General features: G+C 42.2%; 6 non-coding genes across 6 annotated transcripts; all 6 read left to right on the forward strand.

Moving 5' to 3' along the window:
• Positions 1-2,874: 2,874 nt before the first annotated feature.
• On the forward strand, positions 2,875-3,065 carry LOC134464859 (U2 spliceosomal RNA). Its single transcript, XR_010038065.1, has one exon. It is a non-coding gene; the product is annotated as a U2 spliceosomal RNA (small nuclear RNA).
• A 1,264-nt stretch (positions 3,066-4,329) lies between these two features.
• LOC134464849 (U1 spliceosomal RNA) lies at positions 4,330-4,493 on the forward strand. The gene has a single exon (XR_010038056.1). It is a non-coding gene; the product is annotated as a U1 spliceosomal RNA (small nuclear RNA).
• A 1,501-nt stretch (positions 4,494-5,994) lies between these two features.
• LOC134464879 (U1 spliceosomal RNA) lies at positions 5,995-6,158 on the forward strand. Its single transcript, XR_010038084.1, has one exon. It is a non-coding gene; the product is annotated as a U1 spliceosomal RNA (small nuclear RNA).
• A 1,322-nt stretch (positions 6,159-7,480) lies between these two features.
• LOC134464846 (U1 spliceosomal RNA) lies at positions 7,481-7,644 on the forward strand. The gene has a single exon (XR_010038053.1). It is a non-coding gene; the product is annotated as a U1 spliceosomal RNA (small nuclear RNA).
• A 1,652-nt stretch (positions 7,645-9,296) lies between these two features.
• LOC134464860 (U2 spliceosomal RNA) lies at positions 9,297-9,487 on the forward strand. The gene has a single exon (XR_010038066.1). It is a non-coding gene; the product is annotated as a U2 spliceosomal RNA (small nuclear RNA).
• A 5,142-nt stretch (positions 9,488-14,629) lies between these two features.
• On the forward strand, positions 14,630-14,820 carry LOC134464861 (U2 spliceosomal RNA). Its single transcript, XR_010038067.1, has one exon. It is a non-coding gene; the product is annotated as a U2 spliceosomal RNA (small nuclear RNA).
• Positions 14,821-16,681: the final 1,861 nt, after the last annotated feature.

A 16,681-nucleotide genomic window follows, 5' to 3' on the forward strand; every position in this document is an offset into this window, starting at 1 on the left:
CTTTATTATGCAGCAACTGCTAAGAGTTCCTTTCTGGAAAGAGGCTCAAAATACAACATACTGTATCCGATATGTTCTACTACACGCACACATGCACACAGGCACATACAGGCGCAGACACAGACACACACACCGAGGTCAAGGAAGAGAGGGCAGACATATAGAGAGTCAGATAAAGAAACAGACGCTGGGAGGTACAGAATGGATGCTGGAGGAGACTTTGAAACTCATATCCTGAGGCTCACCAAAGCAGGGTGGTGGGCCTGCCCTATAAAAAAAACAACAGTGCCATCTGCTGGGTGGTGACAGCCATGGTTTAGATTGCTGTTGGTCAACAACACGGTCCTCTCATCTTTAGTTAGTCCCCAAAAACAACAAAATTACTTTGAAAAAAATTAAGCTTCAATTCTGAACAGAAGAAGTCGATTCTTCGTTGGCCCTATGCTGTCACACGACTCGACGCCAGATCAACTCTACACTACTCTCTACTCCTGTTGAGAGCGTGGCCCTCATGGAGCGCATGTAGGCCTTGACATGACCCAGCGGTGATGCGGTTCTTGCCCACTCTAGAAGTAGACTCTAGGCCTAGTAGTTGATTTGGCGGATTTTTGCTGTGAAAACGACAAGCAGGTGGAGTGACAAACAGCCTCTCCTCGGAATATCTCTCTCCGTGGACTACTGAAAGAAGAAATAGTCCGATGCGTAGGCGTTCTGGCATAATCGCCTCTGCCGAAGATCCTGTCTTTTTTATCTTATAATGTTTGAAATTATTTAACTTCTATTTTGTGAATTTAGAGGATATCTACTGTAAATCCTGTTTCGAAATGGACGAAATTCGAAGGTGTAGTAAACGTTCATCACCTATGACCTCTGGGTTTAGGCCTACGTCAGGCAGTCCCATATCTCGCGCGCACTGGCGCCAGACGGTTTGTCATCAGTAGCACATGGCCATTACCATCACACAGTTGTACAGTGGACGGGAAACGCTGGACTTGTAGTGGGCGGCTGGTGAACTTAAATCATTGCTGCATTTTTCGACGAAATGGATTACATGCACTGCTTTATAGCTGGACAAATGTTTGCCGTTGGATTTACACTTGAGTGGATATTTAGACAAACTTGCACACCGAGGAATTATTGCGAAAGACGGCAGCGGAACTTCGAAAATTAAATGTAAGTAGTTGTCAAATCATATAGCATTCTTCCAAAGCAGTGTGGTAATGTTTGTTTGGATACAGGTTACACGACAGTGTAATTCAAATAGTGACAACGTGTTCTGAGCGGTGCGGAATGATGTGCAAAGAAGCGAGTTTAAACCGTGCCAATTTACACAGGTGACTTGAGGCCTGCTGTGCGAGACAATATGGCTGCCAATGGCGTGACGGCAGAAGGCCTGGGGGTCATGTCCATCCTTAGAAATGTAGACTATGCAAACTCAAACACCAGCCAACCGGCCAAATGCTGGTGAAAATTTAGTTTGGCTGGTTAAAAGAAAACATAGCCTACGCTTTCTAGCCACTTTGACCCACTAGTAAGCGCTTTTGACTAGTTATAGGCCTAATAACATCTAGCCATTTTGTCTGGTGATGAAAAACATTTAGAGCACTGTACGTGAATGACTAGAAAGCCTGCCATCAGACAGACTTGTTTAGCAGTTCAGTGGCGACCAAATTTCTGTTGAAATGTAAACTTCTGGGGAAAATCTTTGATTTGTTGGTTGGCTACAATGACCAACGCTTAGGTCTGTGTTGTGATAAACTTCCCTTCGTCGTTGTTTGTTTCCAGTTAATTCAGGTGATGTTTGTGTTTATTTATTAACTTTATCATACAAATTAACTGCCTCATATGGAGATATGGCCCTGTTGGCCCATTAATGGGAATTGGATGTGGGCATGAAGGCCTAGGCCTATGTAACAGTTGGAATTGAGTTAATCCTAGTAGATTCCCAGTTTGTCAGTAGTGTCATCGCGTCTTTCCACGGTCGCTGATTTTTGTTATGGGCAACACTTGGGTCAGTCAAAAAATCTCTTGCGCCATTGGGCATCGGCTGTGGGCTATGTTGTGGAATTCTATCTTTGGTCGAAGCAAGATTTTTTGTTATATTTCATTTTAAATTTAGGCTACACGGAATTGGCAGGTAAATGGCAGTGCCCTGACTGTCGGCCTAATCATTTCTACACAGAGAGGGAGACGGACACCTCCCCCTCCCCTGCCTGGAAACTTTAGGCCTATCACTTTGGGTAGGCCATGCACTGTCCACTGAAGTTGCGTCAGTTCCAAATGTCTTTTGAGGAGTAAAGTGGGCAGATATCACCATTAACGCATTGTACACTACCTGCAATCTTTAATCTTGTAATCTTTCGCTTTCTCTTATTTTCTTTGCATTTTAGTTTTACTGCAACGCAAATTAGCCAATTTGATGTACCGGTAGGTTTGAGGCACATGATGCAATACACCGTTTTGCCACATGGGGGAGTAAATGATTACTTTTAAAACAGTCCGTAATTTTAAAACCGAGTAAGCGATGACATTGGGAAAGCTTTGATGTAGTCCACGCATTTTGCGCTTTGCACACTTCTGTTGTTTGTGGGTTATAAAAATGACAATGTATACTAGAAAATAGGTGTTTTATGATTTTCGAATATGATTGGCTGATTCGATCCTTCATGGTAATTACTTCCTGTTTGACTTACTGTTTATGTACATCGTTTCTACTTTATTTCTGGTTTGATAGTGGCTTGGAATGTGTTTATCCAGTTTAGGAACAGCGCGCAGAATATTGGTATATGAATAAATTGTATATAAAATATTAAATGCCCGCCCACGTGAAATGTAGGTCCGTGAACCACCCCCTTGCTTGAACTACCAAACTGTATCGCTTCTCGGCCTTTTGGCTAAGATCAAGTGTAGTATCTGTTCTTATCAGTTTAATATCTGATACGTCCCCTACCCGGGGACCATATATTAAATTGATTTTTGGAACAGGGAGATGGAATAGGGGCTTGCTCCGTCCACTCCACGCATCGACCTGGTATTGCAGTACCTCCAGGAACGGTGCACCCCCCTATTGCTGTCAATGGAAATGCGCAGATTTGAGATACTAAGTGTTGTAGAACAAGTGTGCATACTGAACGATCGTTGAATGGAACCGGGTTTGCTCATAAAGGAGATAATGCAGATATTTTATTATGTGCAGTATATCAAAACCCAATATATAAAAGCCAACACGATTCGGATACATCTCCCACCCCTGTTGCTCCAGGAATGTCTGTCTTTTTTTTATTTTTATTTTTTTTAAGAACATCTCGATTCATTTGATGTGTCGACCCCTTTCAGTCATTCACATTATGACAATCAAGTGAAGTCCAAGAATGCTAAAACTTGGATATCGACATTTGTCCACGAAGGCAAGCGTCTTGGTCTACTTGAATCCCTTGTCACAGACGTTCTAACTAGGAACGTTTCTTTCATGGCTTAGTATCTCTGTGTTGAGGGTTACGTTCTCAATGTTATTCATATAGTTGATGCAAACATATTGATTTAATCGATATAAGATTGTTTTGCCTGTATAATAATTTAATTTGCAAACACGCCACACTTCAAAACTCCAATATCAATGTATCCTTTGAAAAGGGATTGTTGGAAAGTTGTAGCAGGTCTGAATGTTGATGTCGTACCGGAAACTGCATTGTGGTGACCCGGATATGATTTGGCCAAAATCAAAATAAAATAAAATGATCATAATAAACGTTGATGAACAGGATTTCACTTCACAAGTACACTGATTATTGTATATATTTTCCTAGCAGCTGTTCAGATAAGCCGCACTACCGAGAGCTTTGAATTGTTGTTGTTTTCGCGCTGTTATGGATTGAATGGGTGTAATGGATACAAGGTTGCTGTGCTAGCTGTTTGATCTCCCTTCATAAATAACTCCACACTGTACAACGTGTTTGTATAGGGATAATGTCTCATGAGACGTGTGAACAGCTGGTATGCACTACATCTACAATCCCACTGAGTTTCACTGGCAGCTGAATAAGAGCTCATGGAGTTAATGTTGTTGTGTCTGACATAATGTTAGCATATATAGGCTATTTTGGAGGTCCATGGTGGTGATCTACCCCCACCTCTTCTACTGTCTCATACGTTTAACCTCATTTAAAGTACATTATAGATCAGTTCAAGTGTTGACTACAATAGATCTGTGTTTCTTGTCATCGTGGCTTTGAGACCTTGTATTGCAGTGATGCATAATAATAACAGCAATGCCCTTCATGTGAATTGTAGTGAGTAGAATGAGGTCCTGATGGTTGGCAATAGGAAATCATACTTACCTGGCAGGGGAGACACCATGATCATGAAGGTGGTTCACCCAGGGCGAGGTATGGCCATTGCACTTCGGCTATATTGACCTCTGCGAATTCCCCAAATGTGGGAATCTCGACTGCATAATTTGTGGTAGTGGGGGACTGCGTTCGCGCTCTCCCCTGATAACATTGTGGAAAATAAATAGTGATCTAGCAGCTGGAAGAAGAGAAGTTGTGATGGACATGACATGAACTGGGATGGCAAACCTATCACTGCATTTGCTATCACTAGAGTCTCATTTTGTTCAATGTTGTATCCCTATTCTCCAACATTAAGTATTTATTTTAAATCCCAAACAATGTGATATTTTGTTTTATTTTGTAGTCTGAGCCTGTCTTTACAGGTCTACGTGTTCACAAATGCTGGATGTGCAGTGGAGGGGCATGGCAATGTGTCAGGTCCATAGTTAATTTATAAACATGATCTTTGGCTAGTGTCTACATTATCCATTGTAGGGGTATACTTTTCTAAAATCCCTCTTCGTGATGAAAGATGCAAACTATACCAAACATGTTGCAACTTGGGGCACAATGCTGAGTTAAGCTACTTTATGTCACTCACTCACTCACTCACTCACTCACTCACTCACTCACTCACTCACTCACTCACTCACTCACTCACTCACTCACTCACTCACTCACTCACTCACTCACTCACTCACTCACACACACACACACACACACACACACACACGCACACACACACACACACACTCCAACTCTCTCTCTCTCACTCACTCACACAGCCGAGTGCTACAGTACATTTTGAAACAGTAGTGCGGGGGTGTCAAACATAAGGCCTGGGGGCAGGATGCGGAACGCCAGATGGTTCAATCTGGACCTAGACATGTAGAGGAAAAAGAATGTAATGAGTAAATCTCTTGCCCATTACAAAACTTGCTGCAGTTGTCTGAGATTTCGGGTTCTTAATACTTGAGACCATCACTCTGTGACCTTTTGCTGTCAGTACTCCTGACTGAGATACCTGCTGTTATTCAAGATGATTGTGTAATTGTGAGTCCTATATGAAGCACAAATGTGCAATATTTTTTTTATGTCACTGGTCCTGGCCACTTGAGACCAAACAGGCTGTGTGGCCCCTGAACTGAAATGAGTTTGACACTTAGTGAATATATTTGGTTTTGGTGTGTTTTTCTGACAGGAAGTGTTATTCTCTTTTCTGCCACATGGGGGAGTAAAGCTTTAACAATGGACATAGTGGTGCTAAATTTAGAACAAAAGTCAATCAAGGCTCCCAATTATGGCAGATACCTTCCATCTCCACTCACTTAACTTAAGTTACTTGGTGCTTTGTTGGCCACACATTCAAGGTGAATTAAGGTAAATACAGAATTGCTGAAGTGTTGATGCTCTCTGGCTCATGTTAGCCGTTAGCCTAACAGTGAGGGTCCATGAAGACCCACCCTGTATGCCCCTTAGTGGTGTTTAATGTTCTGTAATGTATATTATATGTGAATTCAAGTGGTGTCTTCAGTAAATCTGGGTTTCCTGTTACCATGGCTTTGAAACACAATGCTGCTTGGATGCACAGTGATATTATCAATGCCCTTCTTGTGAATAGTAGGGAGTTAAATTAGGTCCTGATGGTTGGCAATAGGAAATCATACTTACCTGGCAGGGGAGACACCATGATCAAGAAGGTGGTTCACCTTTGGTGAGGCTCAGCCATTGCACTTCGGCTGTGCTGACCCGAATGAATTCCCCAAATGTGGGAATCTCAACTGCATAATTTGTGGTAGTGGGGGACTGCGTTCGCGCTCTCCCCTGATAACATTGTGGAAAATAAATAGTGATCTAGAGTAGAAGTTGTGGTGGGGATGAAGTGGAATGCCAAATCTAACACTGGATTTTCTATCGCTACAGTCTCATTTTGTTCTTTATATTGTGGATATTCCCTTTTCTCCAGCCTGAACTATTTATTTTACAACTGAAACAATGTAATAATTTGTATTTTGTAGTCTGACACTGTGGAGGGGCATGTGTACACTTTAAGTTGTAACTTCATTTCCTAAATTCCCTGTGTAGGATGGTGGCCAGAGAAAGTAACTTATCGCAACTACGCTGCTCATTCAAAATGTGCGGTCTACTGCCAAATTTGATCTTTTCATGAATATTTATAAAATGATAAACAAATATTTACTAGTATGACCAAAGTACAGTGCGTTTTCTAGCTAAAAATGTCTATTTCTGGAAATTCAAATTGGCGGCAATGGAGAAGCTCCCCCTTTTCATGTATGAAAAGTGCGTTTTCCCCAGTCATAATGAATACTTAGAATTTGATGGTGGTGCTAAGTATACATACATGAAAAAGGTAACATTTGTGAATGGGCAGTATGAATTCTGGAAATAAACAGCTAAAACTAAGCTTATTACACAGTGCACCTTGAACTCAACATTGTACAACATGCATCTCTCTCTCTCTCTCTCTCTCTCTCTCTCTCTCTCTCTCTCTCTCTCTCTCTCCCTATCTCTCTCTCTCTCTCTCTCTCTCTCTCTCTCTCTCTCTCTCTCTCTCTCTCTCTCAATTTTACAGCTGAGTGCTGGGATACGTCTTAAACATTTAATGAATATATTTGGGTTTGGTGTGTTTTTCAGACAGGAAGTGTTATGCTCTTTTCTGCCACATGGGGGAGTAACGCTTTAACATTTGACTCAATGGCGCTAAATTTGGAACCAAAGTCAATCAAGACTCATAATTATGGCATTCCCTCTTCCACACACAATGAAATGACTTAGTGCTTTGTTGGCTACACATTCAATGTCTTTATTTGAATTAACTTACGGTGAATGCAGAATGGAGGTAGATAATGGTGTGCCCTTTCTGGTTGCCCCACGTTAGCTTGTTAGCATTTAGCCTGTTGTGGAGGCCCATGGTGATGATCTACCCCACCCCCTATGCTCCTTCACCATTTTCACCTCATTTAAAGTACAATATAAGTCAATTAAAGTGTTGACTCCAATAGATCTGTGTTTCCTGGTGGCGTGGCCTTGAAAGCTAGCATTGCAGTGCTGCATAATGATGACAGCATTGTCCTTCTTGTGAATCGTAGTGAGTAGAATGAGGTCCTGATGGTTGGCAATAGGAAATCATACTTACCTGGCAGGGGAGACACCATGATCAAGAAGGTGGTTCACCTTTGGTGAGGCTCAGCCATTGCACTTCGGCTGTGCTGACCCGAATGAATTCCCCAAATGTGGGAATCTCAACTGCATAATTTGTGGTAGTGGGGGACTGCGTTCGCGCTCTCCCCTGATAACATTGTGGAAAATAAATAGTGATCTAGAGTAGAAGTGGTGGTGGGGATGAAGTGGAATGCTAAAATGTAACACTGGATTTTGTAATTTCTTGCGAGCATCTCATTTTTTTAGTTTTTAGAGGAGAGGCTCGAAGTAAGTTTATATATCCTTTGCTTAATGTTGTAGCTTAGTCTCGTAGTCTTAAAAGGTGTTCCCAGCTAAGCTGCAATACATGCAGTGGTGGGGAACTACAATTTGTCAGGTCTATGGTCTATTATATTAACTTGATCTAGTGGCTACATTGCTCAGTGAAGTTTTATCATTTTCTAAAATAACTTTTTTATGGTGAAACATGAAAGACTATTCAAAACAGTAACTTAACTCAGCATTGTACGCCAAGTTGCGAAATGCATCTCCACTCACTCACTCACTCACTCACTCACTCAAGTGTACTTTATTGTCAAAAATCTATGTAACAGGGTTAGCAGTGAGTGGATTTGATGAGTGACATTAAATGAGATTAATTATATAATTCTATCCCTTGGAATAAAAATACCTCAGTAATGGCCCATTTATAATTTATATCATAATATATTGGCCTATATTATCATTATAATATAATGTAATATGTAATGTAATTTAATAGCCTGATAAACCAGACTAAATGTGGATGTCTAATTTAGTCTGGCCTCGATGCATAATACATCCGAAGATTGTTGATGAGAACAACCTTCCCTCAAAACCCTGCCCGCTTTGATTCAAACACATCTTTGTATTGTAATTGGTTTGCCAGATTCATGGCATTCTGGCTTCATTGAATCATTATGCGAGGCCAGACCCACCCGTAGACAAAACATTTTGCCTCCCAGCGGGTGGTGCTGGTTCACCAGGCTAGTAATTTAATACAATATAGCCTGATATAAGGTAATATAATATATAATATGGGCCCTGGGACACGCACTGGAAAAAATGGGCCTCGACGTCAAAAAGGTTAAAAATACCTGCAATGTAACAAACAGACACACACACACACACACAGTGTGCAATAAAAATACTGACATAATACACACAGTGTGTGCTCTCAATAGCATCTCTGTAGAGGGTGGTGAGAGCAGAAGAGGGGAGGTCGGCTCTTCTTATCCTCACTCACTCTCACACACACTCACACAGACAGGAAATTATTTTTTGCAGACAGGAAATGCAATGCTGTGTTCTACCACATGGGGAAGTAAAGCTTTAACATTGGACACAATGATGCTTAAACAAAGTTTAAAACAAAAGTTAATCAAGGCTCCCAATTATGTCAGATTCCCTGTCATACATAGAACTTACTATATTTTGGCTACACATTTGATGTGATTTTTAGAGCTCAAGTAAGGTGTAAGTTATAGTAGGGTCGTATTTGCTTTTAAAAATGGTTGTCTGTGATTGGCTCCCTCAATACTTTATGGTAATGACTTCTACTTTGAAGTTGGTACATACATTGTTTCTGCCTTATTTAGTATACTATCTTAATACATGCTAAACCAGCTAATTGATAATGAAAATCATACTGGTTCCAAATGAATGTTTTTTACAACAAATTATTAATTGTTAAAAAAATGTCTCCTCCGTCTTTGTGAATTCTACATCTGTGAATCCACCCCCTTTTCCGAGCTGACGGTCAGTATCGCTTCTCGGCCTTTTGGCTAAGATCAAGTGTAGTATCTGTTCTTATCAGTTTAATATCTGATACGTCCCCTACCCGGGGACCATATATTAAATTGATTTTTGGAACAGGGAGATGGAATAGGGGCTTGCTCCGTCCACTCCACGCATCGACCTGGTATTGCAGTACCTCCAGGAACGGTGCACCCCCCCTATTACTGTCAATGGAAATGAGTGACTAAGCACATGAGGTGATAACAGCGTTTCAGAGTAGTTTGATTGGTTGTCAGAGATAATCTCCCCCCCCCCAACTTTGGTGATATCCAAATGTGTTATAAGAGGAGCTAGTGCATGCTGTACGCTGTTTCAGATGTTTTATTCAATAACTTAGTTGGACCAATCTTGGATGTAAAAATCATATCCTCGACACCATTCAAAAATTGAGAGCACACTGTGAAGAAAGTTTCTTTCCACTCGTTACAGCCTGTGTCAGACAGATGTATCATGTCCAAGATGTAAGCTTAGTCACAGCCGGTCTACTACAAGTCATATCCATAGAAGCTCTGTGATGTAGTCCACACGGTTACTGATACACGTGCGCAATAATATTTCATATAATTCAAGTAACGACATTGATATTATATTGATTAAAGATGGTCATGTGTAATTTGTGTGAACGCAGTCGGAATATTAGCACCGGAACTACTATTATGGTAAAGCGGATAGAGCTGTGCCAAGGTAAAAAAAAGAGAGAATTAAAAAAGTCAAACAATTAATTTTTATTTTTCCGAAGTATGAAGAGAGCGGAGTACTGTGTAATATAGCAGCCATTTAACAAAGTAGTGCTTTGTAGAGGGTTGAATATTTAATCGGGTAAAGCGCAGCAAATTTGAATGACGGTATGCATACAACGTTGCCGGCTTTCTGATCAGGTCATAAAATAACTCCTGGAGGTACTGCAATGCCAGGTTGAGGCGTGGAGTGGACAAAGCAAGTCCCTATTCCATCTTCCTCTTCCAAATTAGTCCTTTAACACCTGCGCCTAAGACATTTTTGGGAAAATACACTGTCACAGCCTATAAAACTTAAATATCTCATCCTCTGAAGCATAGAACACATGGAATAAACTCGATTTAAAAACACAGCCCATCATCTTGCATTGCCTCACGTAGGCAGCTTCAGGCGCTTGGGTCAATGCTGCGCTCCGCAGCATCTAGCATAACTGGGTTAATGGCTTCATAATCTGGCTGTCAAGGTGTCAATTGTCAATAGTTTAAAAAAAATATATATATGCTTTTTTGTGAAAAGGAGTTTCCGTGTGACTTGGCATCTCCAGTTTGAAGAAGCTGGTTTGAATAAAGTGGCCTTATACTGTGATTCCAGGCAGCGATGACCCTCTGCCTGGTGCTGTCGTTGAGGGCCAGCCTCCTCTCCTCCTTGAGGGCCAGCCTCCCCATCTCCTCTGCCTGGTGCGGTCGTTAGGGGCCAGCCTCCCCATCTCCTCTGCCTGGTGCGGTCGTTAGGGGCCAGCCTCCCCATCTCCTCTGCCTGGTGCGGTCGTTAGGGGCCAGCCTCCTCTCCTCCTCTGCCTGGTGCGGTCGTTAGGGGCCAGCCTCCTCTCCTCCTTGAGGGCCAGCCTCCCCATCTTCTCTGCCTGGTGCGGTCGTTAGGTGCCAGCCTCCTCTCCTCCTCTGCCTGGTGCGGTCGTTAGGTGCCAGCCTCCTCTCCTCCTCTGCCTGGTGCGGTCGTTAGGGGCCAGCCTCCTCTCCTCCTCTGCCTGGTGCTGTTGTGGAGGGCCCCCCTCCTCTCCTCCTCTGCCTGGTGCGGTCGTTAGGGGCCAGCCTCCTCTCCTCTCCTCCTCTGCCTGGTGCGGTCGTTAGGGGCCAGCCTCCTCTCCTCCTCTGCCTGGTGCGGTCGTTAGGTGCCAGCCTCCTCTCCTCCTCTGCCTGGTGCGGTCGTTAGGGGCCAGCCTCCTCTTCTCCTCTGCCTGTTGCGGTCGTTAGGGGCCAGCCTCCTCTCCTCTTCTGGCTGGTGCTGTCGTTAGGGGCCAGCCTCCTCTCCTCCGCTGCGCGGTGCTGTCGTGGAGGGCCCGCCTCCTCTCCTCCAAGCCAATGTCCACCAGGACCCAGCTGGGCTCCTCTACTTGCTTGTATGTATCCCTGGATTTCTTCCATCCCTGCCGGCCTCTTCAACAGGTCGTTGGTCTCCTGGGCCCTGACGGTCACCCTCCTGATGTAGTAAGTTGACTATTGCAAACTATTCCAAACACTAACTCACAATTGTACCATAACTTGCAAGTGATGCACTCACTCATTTCTTTCTCTCTCTCTCTCTCTCTCTCTCTCTCTCTCTCTCTCTCTCTCTCTCTCTCTCTCTCTCTCTCTCACACTCACACTCACACTCACACTCACACTCACACTCACACTCACACTCACACTCACACTCACACACCAGGGCTTAACACTAACACACGCCAGGTAGCCAAATGCGAGTCAAAGTCGGCGTTGGCTAGTAGATACCGAAGGTTCACTAGCCATTCTGGCGGGTCCGTCACTATTCTAAATGATGAGGCACCGCATTTTGTAGTTTTCCCCCTCGGACCGTCTTTGCTACAAACGCAATGCAATGCGTTTTCGCGAGCCTACAATACCCATGAAGCACCTGTGTCACGTGTCACCTGTGTCTCACGCACGAGACGAATCTGATAGAGCTAGTCTTGTGAATATGAGTGGCAGCAGCGAGCAACCGGCACATCAGCGCGCGTTTGGAAATGTCACTGAAAACCTTCACGTGAAAATAAAGTAGCGAAGTTCATCTCAACTGACCTGTTTCGGGATCTGTCATTAGTACAATGCATAGTAGTAGTGGACATTAAAATGACCAAGGCGAGAGGAGAACACCTCAGTCTTGTGAAAGTCTTGAGACTAATTAGCGCAGTGATAAGACAAGGACACACGCGGCATTAATAATGTTCGGTTTAAATCATTTTCTGATTTGCCTGTATGTCTTCATACCTTAATATTCCTCCACGTTTCTTGTGCCGTTGTTCCCGACTGTCAAACGGGGCTTAAACAACGCGCGGTAGTAGCCTTCCAGACTGCACGAAATCATGTCCCATGTCTCTTCGCATGTGCCCATCTTGCCTTGCGTCCGTTTATGTTTTAAACAACTCAATATTAAACGGAATGAAAGGAAGTCGTAACTCCTTCTGTAGTTACCGGCCGCATATGTGTGTGCCTTCTAGTGGATAGCCTACTTTTATGAGAAAATATTCCAGAAGAGGGGTTATTCCACATCCATGACCGAGGACATGCGAAGCTTGGCAATGACTTTGCACTATCTACTTTGCGCATCGACAGTGCCCTTCAGATCAAAGACGGAAATATTTTCCTCTCATGTAGCTTACATTTGTGCCCTTCCACAACACTGTGCTTGGTGTTTCTGCACGGCTATGACATTACTCAGATAAGTTAATCTGTTCTTATAGCATACATGCATGCATGGACCAGTTAATAACAATTCTATTTATTAGGCCCTATATTATATTATATTATATTATATTATATTATATTATATTATATTATATTATATTATGTTATGTTATGTTATATTATGTTAGGCCTATATTATCCTACATTACATTATTACAGCCTATTATATAATTAATTAAAGCTGCTATGATGGTTAAGAAAATTGTGGCTAGTGAAAAGGCCCAATGGCTAGTGAGTCAGGAAAACCACTAGCCAAAATGGCTGGTAAGCGAAAAAGTTAGTGTAAAGCACTGACACACACACACACACACACACACACACACACACACACACACACACACACACACACACACACACACACACACACACACACACTCCCTCTCTCTCACTCTCACTCACACATTGACACACACACTCTCAATTTCTCTCTCACATACACTTTCTCTCTATCTCTCACACTCACACACTCCCACACTCTCCCTTGCGCGCTCTCTCTCTCTCTGTCTCTCTCTCTCTCCCTCCAGTGTTTCCCACAGAAATTTTGGAAACTATGGGGGCAGCCGGGATTTTACCCATGACATGTATAGTACTACATTGTCATTTATATAAAAATGCAGTACAGTGAATTTGCTATTGGAGCACAGATAAGAATTTAGTAGCACTGTGAAATTGTTAACGAACAGACAAAAAGGGTCTAAGACAGTAGGCTATGCCTTTTCCCCACATAAGCCTGCATACACATTCTACATGAGGGGTGCTGGTCACAGGGCCAGTTTTTCAAAATTCCTCCCAGTAAAAGGGCTGAACAACACATTACACATTTATGTCTATATTCACATTCATTTCTATATGCAGCCCGATGTCTCCTCTGCTGTGTCGTCTAACTCTTTATCATACAACTGTAAAACAAAGCCTGGGGAGTGTCGGTAAACTCATCCCAACTGTCCCTTATCTAAAGGTTTTTTTATTGCTCCCATACCCAAATTGACTACAACAATTTGACTAGGCTTTTGATCCCTCTGCCTTTCATGCACTCATGGTTTTCTCTATAGGATCTACCTACTCCAGGGGGGAAATGCGAAGGAAATCGTTTTTCAAATCGTTTTAAAAAAAGACATTGACATTTTCAGAAACTATGGCAGCCAAATTTAAACTATGGCGGTGCGCCATAGTTTCCTCAATGTATGGGAAACACTCTCTCTCTCTCTCTCTCGCTCTCTCTCTCTCTCTCTCTCTCTCTCTCTCTCTCTCTCTCTCTCTCTCTCTCTCTCTCTCTCTCTCTCTCTCTCTCTCTCTCTCTCTCTCTCTCTCTCTCTCATTCAATTCAATGAGCTTTATTGGCATGACAAAAAGGAAATCTCTCTGAGTGCTAGACAGCACCTTCAGTGTTTTTGAGACAGGAAGTGTTATGCTCTGTCCTGCCACATGGGGAGTAAAGCTTTAACATTTGACACAATGCCACTGAATTTAGAACAAAAGTCAATCAAGGCTTTCATTTATGGCAGATTTCCTTTCACTCACTGGACTAACTATCTTTTGGCTTCATGTTTGCTTTTTAGAGGTCAAGTAAGGTTAAGATGTAGGGTAGTAAATTTGCTTTCTACAATGGTTGTCTGTGATTGGCTCCCTCAATGCTTTATGGTAATGACTTCTACTATGAAGTTGGTAGTTACATTGTTTCTGCCTTATTTAGTATACTATCTTAAAACATGCTAGACCAGTTAATTGATGACATAAATCATACTGGTTCCAAACAAATAAGTCTATTCTTTACAACAGATTAATTTGGGAAAAATGCCTTTCCACCGTCCTTGTGTATTCTACATCTCTGAATCCACCCCTTTTTCCGAGCTGACGGTCAGTATCGCTTCTCGGCCTTTTGGCTAAGATCAAGTGTAGTATCTGTTCTTATCAGTTTAATATCTGATACGTCCCCTACCCGGGGACCATATATTAAATTGATTTTTGGAACAGGGAGATGGAATAGGGGCTTGCTCCGTCCACTCCACGCATCGACCTGGTATTGCAGTACCTCCAGGAACGGTGCACCTCCCCCTACTGTTGTCAATGGAAATGAGTAACTTAGCAAATGAGGTGATAATAGCGTTACAGAACATTTCATGAGTGGTTGTCAGAGATACCCCCCCTCCCCCATCCTACTACTTTGGTGATATCCAAATGTGTTTTAAAAGTACACTGTGTAAGATTTTTTAGTTGTTTATTTCCAGAATTCATGCTACCCATTCACTAATATTACCTTTTTCATGAATATTTACCACCACCATCAAATTCAAAGTATTCATTATGACTGGAAAAAGAGCACTTTTCATACGTGAAAAGGGGGATCTTCTCCATGGTCTGCCATTATGTATTTCCAGAAATAGCCATTTTTAGCTGCACTTGGGCCGTATTAGAAAATATTAGTTTATGGTAACACTTTATTTTAGGGACACATCTATTAGCACTAATACATAAAATATTAATGCATGTGTAAGTAACTTGTAAGGCATGTACTAAGCAAAATAAGACAGTTGTTAAGCATGTATTCACAAATGTCTTGTTCATGCACAATAAGGGATTTATTACCATTATAACCTTAGTAAGGACCTAGTAGACCTAGATTTCTATTTATGTGTAAGCAGTAAGGGCCAGAATACAATGTGTATAAGCTCCTGGTACACTGTGTGAACAAACCCTGAACAGTGTGAAAACAGATGTGGAATAAGGGTCCCTATTCTAAAGTGATGCATTGCTCAGCCCAGATGGCTTAGGGCCCCCGCACTACCTAGGGCCCCCACTCTACGCCCCCCCCCCCCCCGGGAAGCAAAGTGTAAGAATATTTCAAATTCTACATTAGTCTCAGTAGGTATGAAGATCTCACTTATTCTACTCATTATGTTAATAAGTGATTGGAAGCAATATATAGCAAGGATTGGACGTAAAGTTATCAATGACGGTGGGTGGTGAGATGTCATTTTTTCATACACCAATTAGTTTTAATTGTAAAAACCCTACAATAAATGCATAATATAACGATGAGTAATAGTTTGGAAGCGAAACTAAGCTATTCCTTTCTGATAAATAAGTTAATGTTTGAGAAACTTAGCTACAAGAAGTGCAATGTCAGAAATGCAATGCATGGCCAATGCAGCAATGATAATATTTCTGTTGTTACGTACATGGCAAATTGTTTGGATAGCAACTAAATTTCACAAGTGAGGGGAGGAGCTAAGGACATAGGCTCAGAGCTGGGTAGGTTGTCTGTTGGCCTAGATTGCGTACCCATCATGCACTGCACTTCTTGAAGCTAATGTTCTCAAACATTCACTTAATTATCACAAAAGAGTAGTTTAGTTTTGCTTCAAAACTATTATTCTAATGTTCTGCATTTATTTTGGGGTTTTTTACAATTAAAACTCAGTGGTACATGAAAAAAAATTACATCTCACCAACCCACCGCCATTGACAAGTGTACGTTCAATCCTTGCTATATATAGGCTCTTGCTACCTCCCTCTCATTGATATGAACAAGAGAAAACTAGATGACTTAGCTAAGTAAGTATTAATTATTTGATATACCCCTTACACTTTGTAGATCGGGGGGGCTAGGTAGTGCAGGCCTGGGTGGTGTTGGGGGCCCTAGGACTTTGGTAGTGCAGAGGCCCTGAGCCATCTGGGCTGACCAATGCATCACTTTAGAATAGGGACCCTTATTCTGTAGAGGTGCTCCGATCACCATTTTTTGGCCCGATCACCGATACCGATCACCAAAAATCTTTATCTGCCGATCACCGATCATTGCCGATCACAGAAATTATTTCCTATTTTTTTAATAGCCTATTAATTATCCTTATTGAATATTTCTGCCCATAAACCAATCAATCTTAATTTGCACATGTCGCTTTCACAATGTAG

The sequence above is a fragment of the Engraulis encrasicolus genome, chromosome 15 (assembly GCF_034702125.1).
Source record: "Engraulis encrasicolus isolate BLACKSEA-1 chromosome 15, IST_EnEncr_1.0, whole genome shotgun sequence".
Classification (NCBI taxonomy): domain Eukaryota; kingdom Metazoa; phylum Chordata; class Actinopteri; order Clupeiformes; family Engraulidae; genus Engraulis; species Engraulis encrasicolus.